This window comes from Salvelinus sp. IW2-2015, linkage group LG6.2 (genome assembly GCF_002910315.2).
Source record: "Salvelinus sp. IW2-2015 linkage group LG6.2, ASM291031v2, whole genome shotgun sequence".
NCBI classification, from domain to species: domain Eukaryota; kingdom Metazoa; phylum Chordata; class Actinopteri; order Salmoniformes; family Salmonidae; genus Salvelinus; species Salvelinus sp. IW2-2015.
In genome coordinates, this window is record NC_036846.1 from 14,106,281 (window position 1) to 14,123,412 (window position 17,132).

The 17,132-nt window shown below is 44.2% G+C and overlaps 1 protein-coding gene across 1 annotated transcript in view; it reads left to right on the forward strand.

Annotated features, from left to right (window-relative positions):
* LOC111965853 (GPI ethanolamine phosphate transferase 2-like) overlaps nucleotides 1-17,132 on the forward strand; it is a 133,809-nt gene that overhangs the window by 100,340 nt on the left and 16,337 nt on the right. The gene's annotated exons all lie outside the window — the stretch shown is intronic.

The following is a 17,132-nucleotide window of genomic DNA, read 5'->3' on the forward strand; positions in this document are numbered from 1 at the left end:
TTGGTTCGATTCTGGCCTACACCCTTCTGGCACAAAGAACTCAATCCCCTCGATTGACTTGATATATTTACACTTTTCAAATATGGACAATCCAGGGATATTTTACCTCTGATTTTGATAAGAAATACCATACCAGACACTTTGGATAACATAAATAGTAAACTAATAAAATAATAAGTCAGTAGGGTAGGCTACACCAACATTAGTTTCCATTCATACAAATGATCGGGTAAATTGCCACATTAGATTTACCGTGGTAAACAATGAAAAATAATGGTATTTCTATTGTACGGAATGCTTGTCAAATAGATAAATCGCCTGTTCAAAAAAGTCTGTTAAAAAAGGACTAAGTTGTTCCGATTACAATATCAACCAGAGGGTGAACTTACAGTTGAAGTCGGAAGTTTACACACACCTTAGCCAAATACATTTAAACTTAGTTTTTCACAATTCCTGACATTTAATCCTAGTAAAAATACCCTGTCTTAGGTCAGTTAGGATCACCACTTTATTTTAAGAATGGGAAATGTCAGAATAATACTAGAGAGAATGATTTATTTCAGCTTTTATTTCTTTCATCTCATTCCCTCGTGTCAGAAGTTTAATAAACTCAATTAGTATTTGGTAGCATTGCCTTTAAATTGTTTAACTTGGGTCAAATGTTTCGGGTAGCCTTCCACATGCTTCCCACAATAAGTTGCGGTGCAATTTTGGCCCATTCCTCCTGACAGAGCTGGTGTAACTGGGTCAGGTTTGTCGGCCTCCTTGCTCGCACACGCTTTTTCAGTTCTGCCCACAAATTGTTCTATAGGATTGAGGTCAGGGCTTTGTGATGGCCTTTCCAATACCTTGACTTTGTTGTCCTTAAGCCATTTTGCCACAACTTGGAAGTATGCTTGGGTCATTGTCCATTTGGAAGACCATTTGCGACCAAGCTTTAACTTCCTGACAACTTCCGCGCCGAAAAGAGATGGCCGCCTCGCTTCGCGTTCCTTGGAAAATATGCAGTATTTTGTTTTTTTATGTGTTATTTCTTACATCGGTACCCCAGGTAATCTTAGGTTTCATTACATACAGTCGGGGGAACTACTGAATATACGATTAACGTCAACTCATCATCGTTCCTACCAGGAATATGACTTTCCGAAACGGATCCAGTGTTTTGCTTCCACCCAATACAATGGATCTGATCCCAGCCGGCGACCCTGTGCGACGCCGTAAAAGGGCAAACGAGGCGGTCTCGTGTCAGGCTTCGGAGACGGGCACATCGCGCTCCACTCCCTAGCATACTACTCGCCAATGTCCAGTCTCTTGACAATAAGGTTGATGAAATCCGAGCACGGGTAGCATTCCAGAGGACATCAGGGATTGCAACGTGCTCTGCTTCACGGAACATGGCTAACTCAAGAGACGCTAACGGAGTCGGTGCAGCCAGCTGTTTCTTCATGCATCGCGCCGACAGAAACAAACATCTTTCCGCGTAAGAAGAGGGCGGGGGGTATGCCTTATGATTAACGAGACGTGGTGTGATCATCATAACAACACACAGGACTCAAGTCATTCTGTTCACCTGATCTAGAACTCCTCACAATCAAATGTCGACCGCATTATCTACCAAGGAATTCTCTTCAATCATAATCACAGCCGTATATATTCCCCCCAAGCAGAACAATCGATGGCCCTGAACGAACTTTATCTGACTCTTGTAAACTGGAAAACACACGCCCTGAGGCTGCATTCATCGTAGCTGGGGATTTAACAAGGCTAATCTAAAAACAAAACTCCCTAAATTCTATCAGCATATCGATTGTGCTACCAGGGCTGGAAAAACCCTAGATCATTGTTATACTAATTTCCGCGACGCATATAGGCCCTCCCCCGCCCCCCTTTCGGAAAAGCTGACCACGACTCCATTTTGTTGATTCCAGCCTACAAACAGAAATAAAACAACAAGCTCCCGCGCTCAGGTCTGTTCAACGCTGGTCCGACCAATCTGAATCCACGCTTCAAGACTGCTTCGATCACGCGGATTGGAATATGTTCCGCATTGCGTCCAACAACAATATGACGAATATGCTGATTCGGTGAGCGAGTTCATAGGAAGTGCATTGACGATGTCGTACCCACAGCAACGATTAAAACATTCCAAACCAGAAAACCGTGGATTGACGGCAGCATTCGCGTGAAAACTGAAAGCGCGAACCACTGCTTTTAACCAGGGCAAGGTGACCGGAAGCATGACCGAATACAAAACAGTGTAGCTATTCTCTCCGCAAGGCAATCAAACAGGCAAGTCCCAGTACAGAGACAAAATCGAGTCGCAATTCAACAGCTCAGACACAAGAGGATGTGGCAGGGTCTACAGTCAATCACGGATTACAAAAAGAAAACCAGCCCGTCGCGGACCAGGATGTCTTGCTCCCAGACAGGCTAAACAACTTTTTTGCCCGCTTTGAGGACAATACAGTGCCACTGACACGGCCCCTACCAAAACCTGCCGGGTCTCCTTCACTGCAGCCGAGGTGAGTAAAACATTTAAACGTGTTACCCTCGCAAGGCTGCAGGCCCAGACGGCATTCCCAGCCACGTCCTCAGAGCATGCCGCAGACCAGCTGGCTGGTGTGTTTACGGACATATTACATCAATCCTTATCCCAGTCTGCTGTTCCCACATGCTTCAAGAGGGCCACCATTGTTCCTGTTCCCAAGAAAGCTAAGGTAAGAGCTAAACGACTACCGCCCGTAGCACTCATTCCGTCATCATGAAGTGCTTTGAGAGACTAGTCAAGGACCATATCACCTCCACCCTACCGGACACCCTAGACCCACTCCAATTTGCTTACCGACCCAATAGGTCCACAGACGACGCAATCGCAACCACACTGCACACTGCCCTAACCCATCTGGACAAGAGGAATACCCATGTGAGAATGCTGTTCATCGATTACAGCTCAGCATTTAACACCCATGTACCCTCCAAACTCGTCATCAAGCTCGAGACCCTGGTCTCCGACCCCGCCCTGTGCAACTGGGTCCTGGACTTTCTGACAGGCCGCCCCCATGGTGTGAGGGTAGTAACAACATCTCCACCCCGCGATCCTCAACACTGGGCCCCACAAGGGTGCGGTCTGAGCCCTCTCCTGTACTCCCTGTTCACCCACGACTGCGTGGCCATGCACGCCTCCAACTCATCATCAAGTTTGCGGATAGACACTACAGTGGTAGGCTTGATTACCAACAACGACGAGACGGCCTACAGGGAGGAGGTGAGGGCCCTCGGAGTGTGGTGTCAGGAAAAATAACCTCACACTCAACGTCAACAAAACAAAGGAGATGATTGTGGACTTCAGGAAACAGCAGAGGGGCACCCCCCTATCCACATCGACGGGTCAGTAGTGGAGAAGGTGGAAAGTTTTAGTTCCTCGGTGTACACATCACGGACAAACTGAATTGGTCCACCCACACAGACAGCGTTGTGAAGAAGGCGCAGCAGCGCCTCTTCAACCTCAGGAGGCTGAAGAAATTCGGCTTGTCACCAAAAGCACTCACAAACTTCTACAGATGCACAATCGAGAGCATCCTGTCGGGCTGTATCACCGCCTGTACGGCAACTGCTCCGCGCCACAACCGTAAGGCTCTCCAGAGGGTAGTGAGTGTCTGCAGAACGCATCACCGGGGGCAACAACTACCTGCCTCCAGGACACCTACACCACCCGATGTCACAGGAAGGCCATAAAGATCATCAAGGACAACAACCACCCAAGCCTGCCTGTTCACCCCGCTATCATCAGAAGGCGAGGTCAGTACAGGTGCATCAAAGCAGGGACCGGAGAGACCTGAAAAACAGCTTCTATCTCAAGGCCATCAGACTGTTAAACAGCCACCACTAACATTTAGCGGCCGCTGCCAACATACTGACTCAACTCCAGCCACTTTAAAAATGGGAATTGATGGAAATTATGTAAAAATGTACCACTAGCCACTTTAAACAATGCCACTTAATATAATGTTTACATACCCTACATTACCCATCTCATATGTATATACTGTACTCTATATCATCTACTGCATCTTGCCATCTTTATGTAATACATGTACCACTAGCCACTTTAACTATGCCACTTTATGTTTACATACCCTACAGTACTCATCTCATATGTATATACCGTACTCCTATACCATCTACTGCATCTTGCCATGCCGTTCTGTACCACCACTCATTCATATATCTTTATGTACATATTCTTTATCCCTTTACACTTGTGTGTGTGTATAAGGTAGTAGTTGTGGAATTGTTAGGTTAGATTACTTGTTGGTTATTACTGCATTGTCGGAACTAGAAGCACAAGCATTTCGCTACACTCGCATTAACATCTGCTAACCATGTGTATGTGACTAATAAAATTTGATTGATTTGATATTGCTTCATATATCCACGTAAATTTCCTCCGTCATAATGCCATCTATTTTGTGAAGTGCACCAGTCCCTCCTGCAGAAAAGCACCCCACAACATGATGCTCCACCCCGTGCTTCACGGTTGGGATGGTGTCTTCGGCTTGCAAGCCTCCTCCTTTTTCCTCCAAACATAACGATGGTCATTATGGCCAAACAGTTCTATTTTTGTTTCATCGACCAGAGGACATTCTCCAAAAAGTACGGTCTTTGTCCCATGTGCAGTTGCAAACCGTAGTCTGGGTTTTTTTTATGGTGTTTTGGAGCAGTGGCTTCTTCCTTGCTGAGTGGCCTTTCAGATTATGTCGATATGGGACTTGTTTTACTGTGGTGATATAGATAATTTTGTACCTGTTTCCTGTTCCCCCAGCATCTTCACAAGGTTCTTTGCTGTTGTTCTGGGATTGATTTGACCTTTTCGCATCAAAGTACGTTCATCTCTAGGAGACAGAACGTGTCTCCTTCCTGAGTGGTATGACGGCTGCATGGTCCATGGTGTTTTATACTTGCGTACTATTGTTTGTACATATGAACGTGATACCTTCAGGCATTTGGAAATTGCTCCCAAGAATGAACCAGACTTATGGTAAAAAACAAAATCTGAGGTCTTGGCTTCTTTTAGATTTTTCCATGATGTCAAGCAAAGAGGCACTGAGTTTGAAGGTAGGCCTTGAAATACATCCACAGGTACACCTCCAATTGACTCAAATGATGCTCACATTGCTATCAGAAGCTTCTAAAGCCATGACATAATTTTCTGGAATTTTCCAAGCTGTTTGAAGGCACAGTCAACTTAGTGTATGTAAACTTCTGACCCACTGGAATTGTGATACATTGAATTATAAGTGAAGTAATCTGTCTGTAAACAATTGTTGGGGAATTGATTTGTCATGCACAAAGTAGATGTCCTAACTGACTTGCCAAAACTGTAGTTTGTTAACAAGAAATTTGTGGAGTGGTTGAAAAATGAGTTTTAATCACTCCAACCTAAGTGTATGTAAACTTCCGACTTAAACTGTATCTTGAAAGACTTTGGTTGCAAGCAGGACACAAGTAATACCAACATATTTTAGAGAGCCATAATGGGTTGACCAATAATGGTTGCAATTGAGATCAGCTATGCAGGGGAATTTAGCCCGTGTCAATGGTTCAACGAGACATCAGCTGGTGATAATCTAGTGCCATCGATGAATGCAATAGGCCCCTTGTTATTTGATTATATTCCAATACCCATTAGCCTATCTGTGTGTGTGTTTCCCTGTTTGTGTTTCCCTGGCTAAGTTGATGAGCTGGTTTGTGCCATCAGTTGATTGACAGATGTAGGCCTACTGTAGAACGATAAACTTTCCTCCAGTATAGATGCTCGTCCACGTTTTCTAGTTAGGCTATGTATAATTTGACAATATAGTTCTGGTCTTTGGTGTGGATTGAAAGCCTGTATTGTGTGGCTTTAATATTTAATTTCATAAAGCTGTCAAGATGTTTATGCAGCCTATCCAAAGACCATTTAGTTGAACTGAGACACTTTTCTTTCATGTTTAAATTATCATACTATTTCTTTTACTTCTTGAAAACATTGAAATAAATGCTGTTAACTTGTGGGCATAATGTAGGCTCGGGCTGGTGACTAGATTGCCCAGAACTGGCCGCAACCTCATGAGGCTTGGAGCCGGAGCACGCTGCTTAGACCTACTGCGCTACGACAGTTCACTAGGCTCTAGCAAGAACTAAGAATACTAGGAATACTGATGATACACCACAAGTATGTGACACCCCTTCAAATTAGTGGATTCGTCTATTTCAAGCACACGCTTTGCTGACAGCTGTATAAAATCAAGCACACAGCCATGCAATGTCCAAAGACAAACATTGGTAGTAAAATGGCCCCTACTGAAGAGCTCAGTGACTTTCAAAGTGGCACTGTCATATACTCAGCAAAAAAAGAAACGTCCTCTCACTGTCAACTGCGTTTATTTTCAGCAAACTTAACATGTGTATATACACTGCTCAAAAAAATAAAGGGAACACTAAAATAACACATCCTAGATCTGAATGAATGAAATAATCTTATTAAATACTTTATTCTTTACATAGTTGTGCTGACAACAAAATCACACAAAAATTATCAATGGAAATCAAATTTATCAACCCATGGAGGTCTGGATTTGGAGTCACACTCAAAATTAAAGTGGAAAACCACACTATAGGCTGATCCAACTTTGATGTAATGTCCTTAAAACAAGTCAAAATGAGGCTCAGTAGTGTGTGTGGCCTCCACGTGCCTGTATGACCTCCCTACAACGCCTGGGCATGCTCCTAATGAGGTGGCGGATGGTCTCCTGAGGGATCTCCTCCCAGACCTGGACTAAAGCATCCGCCAACTCCTGGACAGTCTGTGGTGCAACGTGGCGTTGGTGGATGGAGCGAGACATGATGTCCCAGATGTGCTCAATTGGATTCAGGTCTGGGGAACGGGCGAGCCAGTCCATAGCATCAATGTCTTCCTCTTGCAGGAACTGCTGACACACTCCAGCCACATGAGGTCTAGCATTGTCTTTGCATTAGGAGGAACCCAGGGCCAACCGCACCAGCATATGGTCTCACAAGGGGTCTGAGGATCTCATCTCGGTACCTAATGGCAGTCAGGCTACCTCTGGCGAGCACATGGAGGGCTGTGCGGCCCCCCAAAGAAAATGCCACCCCACACCATGACTGACCACACCAAAACCGGTCATCCTGGAGGATGTTGGCAGGCAGCAGAACGTTCTCCATGGCGTCTCCAGACTCTGTCACATCTGTCACGTGCTCAGTGTGAACCTGCTTTCATCTGTGAAGAGCACAGGGCGCCAGTGGCGAATTTGCCAATCTTGGTGTTCTCTGGCAAATGCCAAACGTCCTGCACGGTGTTGGGCTGTAAGCACAACCCCCACCTGTGGACGTCGGGCCCTCATACCACCCTCATGGAGTCTGTTTCTGACCATTTGAGCAGACACATGCACATTTGTGGCCTGCTGGAGGTCATTTTGCAGGGCTCTGGCAGTGCTCCTCCTGCTCCTCCTTGCACAAAGGCGGAGGTAGCGGTCCTGCTGCTGGGTTGTTGCCCTCCTACGGCTCCTCCACGTCTCCTGATGTACTGGCCTGTCTCCTGGTAGCGCCTCCATGCTCTGGACACTACGCTGACAGATGTGCCATCCTGGATGAGCTGCACTACCTGAGCCACTTGTGTGGGTTGTGACTCCGTCTCATGCTACCACTAGAGTGAAGCACCGCCAGCATTCAAAAGTGACCAAAACATCAGCCAGGAAGCATAGGAACTGAGAAGTGGTCTGTGGTCACCACCTGCAGAACCACTCCTTTATTGGGGGTGTCTTGCTAATTGCCTATAATTTCCACCTGTTGTCTATTCCATTTGCACAACAGCATGTGAAATGTATTGTTCAATCCAGTGTTGCTTCCTAAGTGGACAGTTTGATTTCACAGAAGTGTGATTGACTTGGAGTTACATTGTGTTGTTTAAGTGTTCCCTTTATTTTTTTGAGCAGTGTATTTGTATGAGCATAACAAGATTCACAACTGAGACATAAACTGAACAAGTTCCACAGACATGTGACTAACAGAAATGGAATAATATGTGAACATCCCTGAACAAAGTTGGGTCAAAATCAAAAGTAACATTCAGTTTCTGGTGTGGCCACCAGCTGCATTAAGTACTGCAGTGCATTTCCTCCTCATGGACTGCACCAGATTTGCCAGTTCTTGCTGTGAGATGTTACCCCACTCTTCCACTAAGGCACCTGCAAGTTCCCGGACATTTCTGGGGGGAATGGCCCTAGCCTTCACCCTCCGATCCAACAGGTCCCAGACATGCTCAATGGGATTGCGATCCGGGCTCTTCGCTGGCCATGGCAGAACACTGACATTCCTGTCTTGCAAGGAATCATGCACAGAACGAGCAGTATGGCATTGTCTTGCTGGAGGGTCATGTCAGGATGAGCTTGCAGGAAGGGTACCACATGAGGGAGGTGGATGTCTTCCCTATAACGCACAGCGTTGAGATTGCCTGCAATGACAACAAGCTCAGTCCGATGATGCTGTGACACACCGCCCCAGACCATGACACACCCTCCACCTCCAAATCGATCCCGCTCCAGAGTACAGGCCTCGGTGTAACGCTCATTCCTTCGACGATAAACGTGAATCCGACCATCACCCCTGGTGAGACAAAACCGCGACTCGTCAGTGAAGCGCACTTTTTGCCAGTCCTGTCTGGTCCAGCGATGGTGGGTTTGTGCCCATAGCCAACGTTGTTGCCGGTGATGTCTGGTGAGGACCTGCTTTACAACAGACCTACAAGCCCGCAGTCCAGCCTCTCTCAGCCTATTGCGGACAGTCTGAGCACTGATGAAGGGATTGTGCGTTCCTGGTGTAACTCGGGCAGTTGTTGTTGCCATCCTGTACCTGTCACGCAGGTGTGATGTTTGGATGTACCGATCATGTACAGGTGTTGTTACACGTGGTCTGCCACTGCGAGGATGATCAGCTGCCCGTCCTGTCTCCCTGAAGCGCGGTCTTAGGTGTCTCACAATACGTACATTGCAATTTATTGCCCTGGCCACATCTGCAGTCCTCATGCCTCCTTTGCAGCACACCTAAGGCACTTTCACGCAGATGAGCAGGGACCCTGGGCATCTTTCTTTAGGTATTTTTCAGAGTCAGTAGAAAGGCCTCTTTAGTGTCCTAAGTTTTCATAACTGTGACCTTAATTGCCTACCGTCTGTAAGCTGTTTGTGTCTTAACGACCGTTCCACAGGTGCATGTTCATTAATTGTTTATGGTTCATTGAACAAGCATGGGAAACAGTGAAACCCTTTACAATGAAGATCTGTGACGTTATTTGGATTTTTATGAAATATCTTTGAAAGACAGGGTCCTGAAAAGGAACATTTCTTTTTTTGCTGAGTTTAGGATGCCAGTTTGTCAAGAAGTCAGTTTGTCAAATTTCAGCCCTGCCACAGTCAATTGTAAGTGTTGTTATTGTGAAGTGGAAACGTCTAGGAGCAACAATGGCTCAGCCGCAAAGTGGTTAGCCACACAAGCCCGCAGACCTGGGCTGCCGAGTGCTGAAGCGCGTAGCATGTAATAATCGTCTGTCCTCAGTTGCAACACTCACTACCGAGTTCCAAACTGCCTCTGGAAGCAACGTCAGCAGTAGAACTGTTCACCGGGAGCTCCATGAAATGGGTTTCCATGGCCAAGCAGCAGTGGAAACACGTTTTCTGCAGTGATTAATCACGTTTCACCGTTTGGCAGTTCGATGGACGAATCTAGGTTTGGCGAATGCCAGGAGAACGCTACCTGCCCGAAAGGATAGTGCCAACTGTAAAGTTTGGTAGAGGAGGAATTATGGTCTGGGGCTGTTTTTCATGTTTCGAGCTAGGCTCCTTAGTTACAGTGAAGGGAAATCTTAACCCTACAGCATACAATGACATTCTAGATGATTCTGTGCGTCCAACTTTGTAGCAACAGTTTGGGGAAGGCCCTTTCCTGTTTCAGCATGACAATGTCCCTGAGGTCCATACAGAAACGGTTTGTCGAGATCAGTGTGGAAGAACTTGATTGGCCTGCACAGAGCCCTGACCTCAACCCCATCGAAAAACTTTCAGATGAATTGGAAAGACGACTGCAAGCCAGACCTAATCGCCCAACATCAGTGCCCTACCTCACTAATGCTCTTGTGGCTGAATGGAAGCAAGTCCCTGCAGCAACGTACCAACATCTAGTGGAATGCCTTCCCAGAAGAGTGGAGGCCGTTATGGAAGCAAATGGGGGACCAACTCCATATTAATGCCCATGATTTTGGAATGAGATGTTTGACGAGTGTCCACATACTTTTGCTCATATAGTGTATGCTGATTGAAAAACTATGTATTGTACATAGGCACATCATTTTTTATAATTTTATTTGAAGCCTTCCCCAAACCAAAACCTTAAACACTCTGAATTAATGCTTACACTTTTACCCATTGAGTGGTTTCTGTTTTAACCGTGTAACCACGTGGAATTAACCCTTTAACCAGTGGGAATTAATGTGTCAAAAGTAGACGTTCATCCATGAGTCAAAGGGCATTGGGCTGGTTTCGAACACGTCGGCTCTGGCATATCTGCTGTGGTCAGTGGCTGTGACCGCTTGACCACACAGACACTGAGGAAACCAATCATTTATTCTGCCTATTGCTTGCCTTGAACATATAATAAAACTGATCAAAAAAAAAAAAGTTTTCCCTAACAAAAATATATCTACCCCCTACAAATATGCCCATTTATTATAATCCACATAAGAATTCACAGAAGACACGCTGTAGCCTGCACCTAGCCTACATAAGGTACGGTGTGCATTGTATAGAAATACCGCTTCCACCTGCCCCTTGGCGGCGATTCTAAATATTTCTTCAGATATTCAAATCCTCCTGCTGCAGGATTATTTTCCTCCTGTGACGAAATGGGTCAAATTAAGATATGACATCTGTAGGGATCGAGTTAATGGCCCTATTTATTTATTCCTCTATTCCTCCTTCTCTCTCCTTTCTTCACTCTTTCTTCGCCTGTTGCACATCAGGAAATGTTCCACCAAATTCTCCAAAAGAGCATTGTAGAGTCGACTGTAAAAATGTTGGGGAAAAACGCCTTGGAATTGATGGGTCTCCTGCTGTTTCACGTTTCGATGTCGTGCCGCCCGTCCTCAGCCTGATGAACGGCCAGGATTTATGTAGCCCAGCAGAGGCTGCCGAGTCCTCCCCCCCTCCCCACAAGATGGGGTCATCAATCAGACCATTTGTATTGTCATTCAAAAAAGGAAAATTGTCACCATGTAGCTCCGGTGCAAGGAAAGCCATTCTGGGAAATAATATGTACAAACTGTTAGATGGTTTAAGAGGCACTTTGAATCGTCCAGCTTTTTTGTAATAGTTTCACATTTTATTAGCTGTTTTTGATTCTGCTTGTTATTTATTTTTGGTTTTCCCATGTTGTTTTATGTTACAATTCACCTCACATCATTATAGAATTGGTAGGCCAGTATTAAAACTGTTGTGTGTTTGTTGTACCTCATTTAACATTTTTGTAATTTAGCGGTCGCTCTTGTCTAGTGCTTTCATCTTAAGATGGCTAGGTGAGACAACCACATATCACAGTCGTAGCATGCAAATCTTTCCTCAATAAAGAAATTATCAGCAAAGACAGTGCTAGTAGGAAAAGAAAAGTGCAGGTTACCACATTGACTAATACTAGCTCAGCTAATCCTAAATGTAATCAACATGTTTTGCTGGCTTCATCAGGTGTCACACAATACATTGCCCGGCCCCGGAATGCCCACATCTGAATGTGAAATGTGATCGGCTTTCAATGTAAATGTCATTTGTGACATCTTTGGATTGTAGAATACTCCAGTTGCAGGCAAGACCGTCCAGTCTTTGTGACAAGCAGTTATCTGCCCCACTGTTAAGTCATCCCCTTGTTAAATGGCAACGTGAAATAATATCTCAGCCCAGTGCAGTTAATATGAATTACAGGAGTGGCTTAAGGGCCGCCGATGTCTCTGTGATGAAATACGTCTCCCAGAGACCCTGGGAGGCTACTGTGTTATCTGAACACACTTGACTTGTGTTACAGCACCATACTGAATAGAATTGTGTGTTTTCTGTTCTATTTCCAACACCCCCAGAAAACACACACAATTGCAGTGAAGCACCAGAGTTGAAACAATGTAAACAATGTAGAGGATGCTTTCATTGTTCCAAATAGCATTATTGCATAGTGACATTAGTAGTCTCTGAGATGTCATAGCGTTTGCTCCAGAACATCATCACTCCCGGCGCTAATTCAGTTCCATTCTTCTGGAGTTTTTCTTTCATATCCCATCTTTTATGTTGCCATTCCTGTGAAGAAATGTAAAGATTGAGAGATACTTGAACAAAGGTGACCCTCCTTCAAACCCAGGCTAATGTCATGTTTCTCATTATGCTAGAGAACCACCTTGTTCAGAGAGGGGGTGAGTACTGTAGCGATGAACGTTTCAATGAGAGATCAAGGTTGTAGCTTGATAGTTTGGACAATTTATTACAAGAACACTTGCTTCTAAGCGTAAGAGTTGCCACTAAACCTGAGTTAGTTTCCATAAATGACTCAAAATACATGTACTGCAGAGCACATGGAACCTACACACCACTTCAATCGAGGTGTCAAAAATGACTGAAATATCTTAAAAGTTCTGTTGAGTGTGTTCTGTCAAAGCGCTGTTAGTGTTTGTGGCTGTTTTCTAGTACCATCTCAATTGGTTCCTGCAGTGCTCAACACCTCCCCAAAGCAGCCCCTTTATTTGATCCTGATTAGATGTTTGTTGTGCTGACACTTCATTTGGGAACATTTATTCATGCAGATCCCTCATGAAGTTGCAAATTAATTCCAGGCTCTCATCAGAACCTCTTGAGTACACACATGCACACACACGTGCGTGAACACGCACACACAAAGCATTCAAAACACACCTGAGGTGATTGCAGGTGTCATGGTATGATAAGCAACGGCTCAATCTCTCTCTCTCTAAAGACATTCCTGGATAAGAATGAAGCTATCATTGGCTCATACGCACATTCAGCCTATAGCCTTTCCACAATCCCCTGTTCTAAGCCTCCCTCTGTCACAACCATATAATTACTTCAGAATCAACTAGGACCATGTTCAAACGATGTATTTCTACATTCTTTCCAGTATTTGTTAAATTGTTCACTAAATTAGTTTAGATCATATTTTCATTTTTGCGTGGCTATGACATCTGTTGAAAAAAAAATCTAGAAGCCTTTGAGCACCCAGGATACTACTGTTTGTCAATGTCAGTTTCTCATGTTTTCTTCATACCGAGCAAATAATGAAGCAAATAATGAACGCAGGTGTCTAGTTAAACCGTTCTCCCAAAAAGTGACACAAAATTATCATTACCCAATAAGCTTTGCAATCTGTCAGTGACATTAATGCTAGATTTCTTGGCAGGTGTCTCTGGCTTTTGAGACATGTCCTCCTCTCTTTTTTAAAATTATTAAAAAATATATATATATTTCTCCTTTATTTAACCAGGTAGGCTAGTTGAGAACAAGTTCTCATTTACAACTGTGACCTGGCCAAGATAAAGCAAAGCAGTTCGACACATACAACAACACAGAGTTGACTGATCCATTGTGCTCTACTCCAAGATGGCAGTTATGGCATTTTGATGACTGATATTGTCATCACGTGGGATATTGTCATCAGTCAAGCTAGTGAGGATACACACCTTGTTTAATAACCAGTTATACAGGCAGGCAGACAGACAGACTGCAGTCCATGGTTTCCAGAAACCTTCAGAGACTTCCTCTTGTTTTTTGGTATGGACTTGGTCAGTTTATTCAAGTGTATTATTAGCATGGTTGTTCTGCCAGCATCAAAATACCAGGATTTCATTTCTGTGTGTGGTTTCCCCTGAGAGCATGTGCCTCCTCACTGCAGAGAGAGAGCGAGGGGGCTGGCATCATGTCGGCATTTTCTCGTTCTCTACCCATCTGTGCCACTCATACCAAATAACACACACTGGCCTCAGCATGGCATTTGTTTGTCATATTTCCAGCTCATTTCATTTGCTGATTGTGTTGCTCTGAGCAATATCATCTAACTCAAGCCCTCACACAAACGCCTGTGGAAAATCCCAACACACATTTACATTTGAGTCATAGTGGTTTACAGACTCCATAGTGGTTTACAGGAGCAAGTAGGGTTAAGTGCCTTGCTCAAGTGCACATTGACAGATTTTTTAAAACTAGTAGGCGTGTGGATTCGAACCAGCAACCTGTCGAACCACGCACTCTTTGATTCCTCCGTATCCTCACAGTTAACAAGTCAGTCCCACAGCCATGCTTAGCATAAATCCGACACGACGGGGATTTCCAGCCATGCTTAGCATAAATCCTACAAGACTGGGATTTCCAGCCATGCCTTAGCATTCAAATCCTACAAGAACTGGATTTCAGCCATGCTTGAGCATAAATCCGACAAGAAGAGAATTTCCAGCCATGCTTAGTATAAATCCTACAAGACTGGGATTTCCAGCCATGCTTAGCATAAATCCTACAAGACTGGGATTTCCAGTCATGCTTAGCATAAATCCAACAAGAAGAGGATTTCCAGTCATGCTTAGCATAAATCCAACAAGAAGAGGATTTCCAGTCATGCTTAGCATAAATCCAGCAAGAAGAGGATTTCCAGTCATGCTTAGCATAAATCCAACAAGAAGAGGATTTCCAGTCATGCTTAGCATAAAAACCAAGAAGGATTCTCTCCACATCTAATTGTGTGTGGATAAAAAATGTGAATAATATAAACGCGAGAGCTGTAGCTAGCACAACTCCAGGGTTAGAAGGAACTGCTTGCCATTCATCTGAGGGACGAGGGTTGCAATAAAAAAACGGTGAATTAATAATACATTGGCAACACCTGCTTGACTCCCTCTCCTAGTGAACCAGACCCTTATTCCACTCCTATCACTCCAGGCTCCTTAAAACTCAAGGATGTTTGGTCCCTTTGGGGGACACGCTGTCAGTCTAGTCATATTTGACGAGAAGGCTGTTTGTAAGGCTGATTAGTGTCTGGAAGATTCACGGTTTCTTCTTTTTATTTCCTTGTTGAATTTGTCTAAATGAATGGGGGTTGAGTGTTTTACTTTTATCGACACTTTGTTTATTTAGGAAGTGAGGTTTACCTGGTGACGGCTTTCCCAGCGGGCAAAGCAGGTTTAAATCACATCATAAAAGCAGTTTTGCTCTTGTCATTTCAACATGTTTTGCCCGCTAGTTAAGCGTGGTTTTATTGATAATGAGCTGTAACCTCATTCTCCTCTGCCTCTCCTTCCCTAGGTACAGTAGCTAGCAGTAACAACTGCTGCAGCACCAAAATCCATGGTATTTTTAGTTTGTTTAGGTTCATGTTTATTCACTAGCTGGTAGTTTGTCAGTGCTCATTTTCAATATTCTGAACCATGCTTCTCTCTCTAATCTCTCTCTTCTTGCGCACACAACCCACACACACACACACACACACACACACACACACACACACACACACACACACACACACACACTCTCTCACACACAAAGAGAGGCTGATATTGTACTAAGGTGTGAGGGGGTGTGGGGGGTGGGCGGTCTGTTTGCTGTTTGGCAGACTGACTGTCTGCACTCTGTCTCTCCTAAGGCTTCTCACACTAAAAACTCCTGACTTCTGTTCACACAACCCTGTCTCCATGGTTACGTGCCAGGAGGCTATGTGTCGTCTCCTGTTGTCGTACCTTTTCCCAATGAGCGAAGACATAGAAAATGTTGTGCGTTCCATAAGAACAGGCACAGGAATCAGGATCATTCACCCGTATGGGTTTTAGTCAAAGCACATGTCCTTGTGTCTTCTGCTATGTCTAACACACTTATGTATGTGTATCCACGTTAATTTGACTCAAAAGGCTGGGGAGCTGACTTTGTATTGACCTTTCTTTACTTAGTCTTTTTTTTATACCAGGTTAGTGGTGTTTGTCTGATTTTCTGAAGTGTGAAATGATAACAGTGTAGTTCTCTCTGTCATAATAAGAGGGGCTCTGTGTGATGACTGTCTGTGTACTTACCACCATCATATCAGTTTCTAGTTTGGCTTGCCCTTCATCTCCCAAACCTATCTAGAATCCAGATGTCTTATATCTTGTGTACAGGGTGCTTGCTCAGGTCTTAGTGTGAAAAATCTACGGGCAAATAGCCATTTTCAAGACTTTTAAAAAGTATGGAATTGTACACTACAGTCTGAAGGTCTGGACTTCTTGAACTTCATGGATACAAGGTAGATACGTACTGTATGAAAATAGGCTATGCCTAGCAAGATAGACCAAAAACATCTCAACTATAACAATACAAATATTGACCATCAGCACTCACATGAACTATGAATCAGTCATCTCACAATATTTGCTGAAAACAAGAAAGGTTGAGGTGTTGAAAATGAATCCGTTAGCTTGGGGAAAAGTCTGGATTTTTATTATCTGAAGTGTGCAAGCTCACTTTGTAAGATCTCAACACATTGTTTTGGGTTAGTAAGTCAACATATCTTTTCCCACTACTGGGCCTCATTCTCCAGGTTTGTCTCCAGGTTTGAGCAGAGTATACTTAGCTCTACTCACCTCCCCTTTATGCTGTCAAATGGAGACTTGACCTTATCTATCCGTGTTCTTTTCCTCTGGGCCCATGAGAGAGTAAAACACTCATAAATAAATAAACAGATGAACTTCTCACGTCTCTCCATGGAGATACCTGATGTCTAGTGAGGCACGAAATGGCTGCCTTATTTAACAAGATGGGGCAGTTTTGTAATGAAAAGTGTTGTTTGTAAGGGCAACTGCAGATGCAGGTTGAAGGTGTTTCTGTATTTTTTTTAAAGTTTTGTGGAAACTGCAGCACAGCAGAAAAATAACTGACAAAACATGTTACATCAACAAAGAAAGACAATAAAGTCAAACTAATTCACATCTGAACTGGACCTGGGGCTAGTAACAGGTTATTGGCCATTCAGATGGAGTGGCCAGCCCTTGGACACTTGAGTATCTTGAACAATGTTTTAAA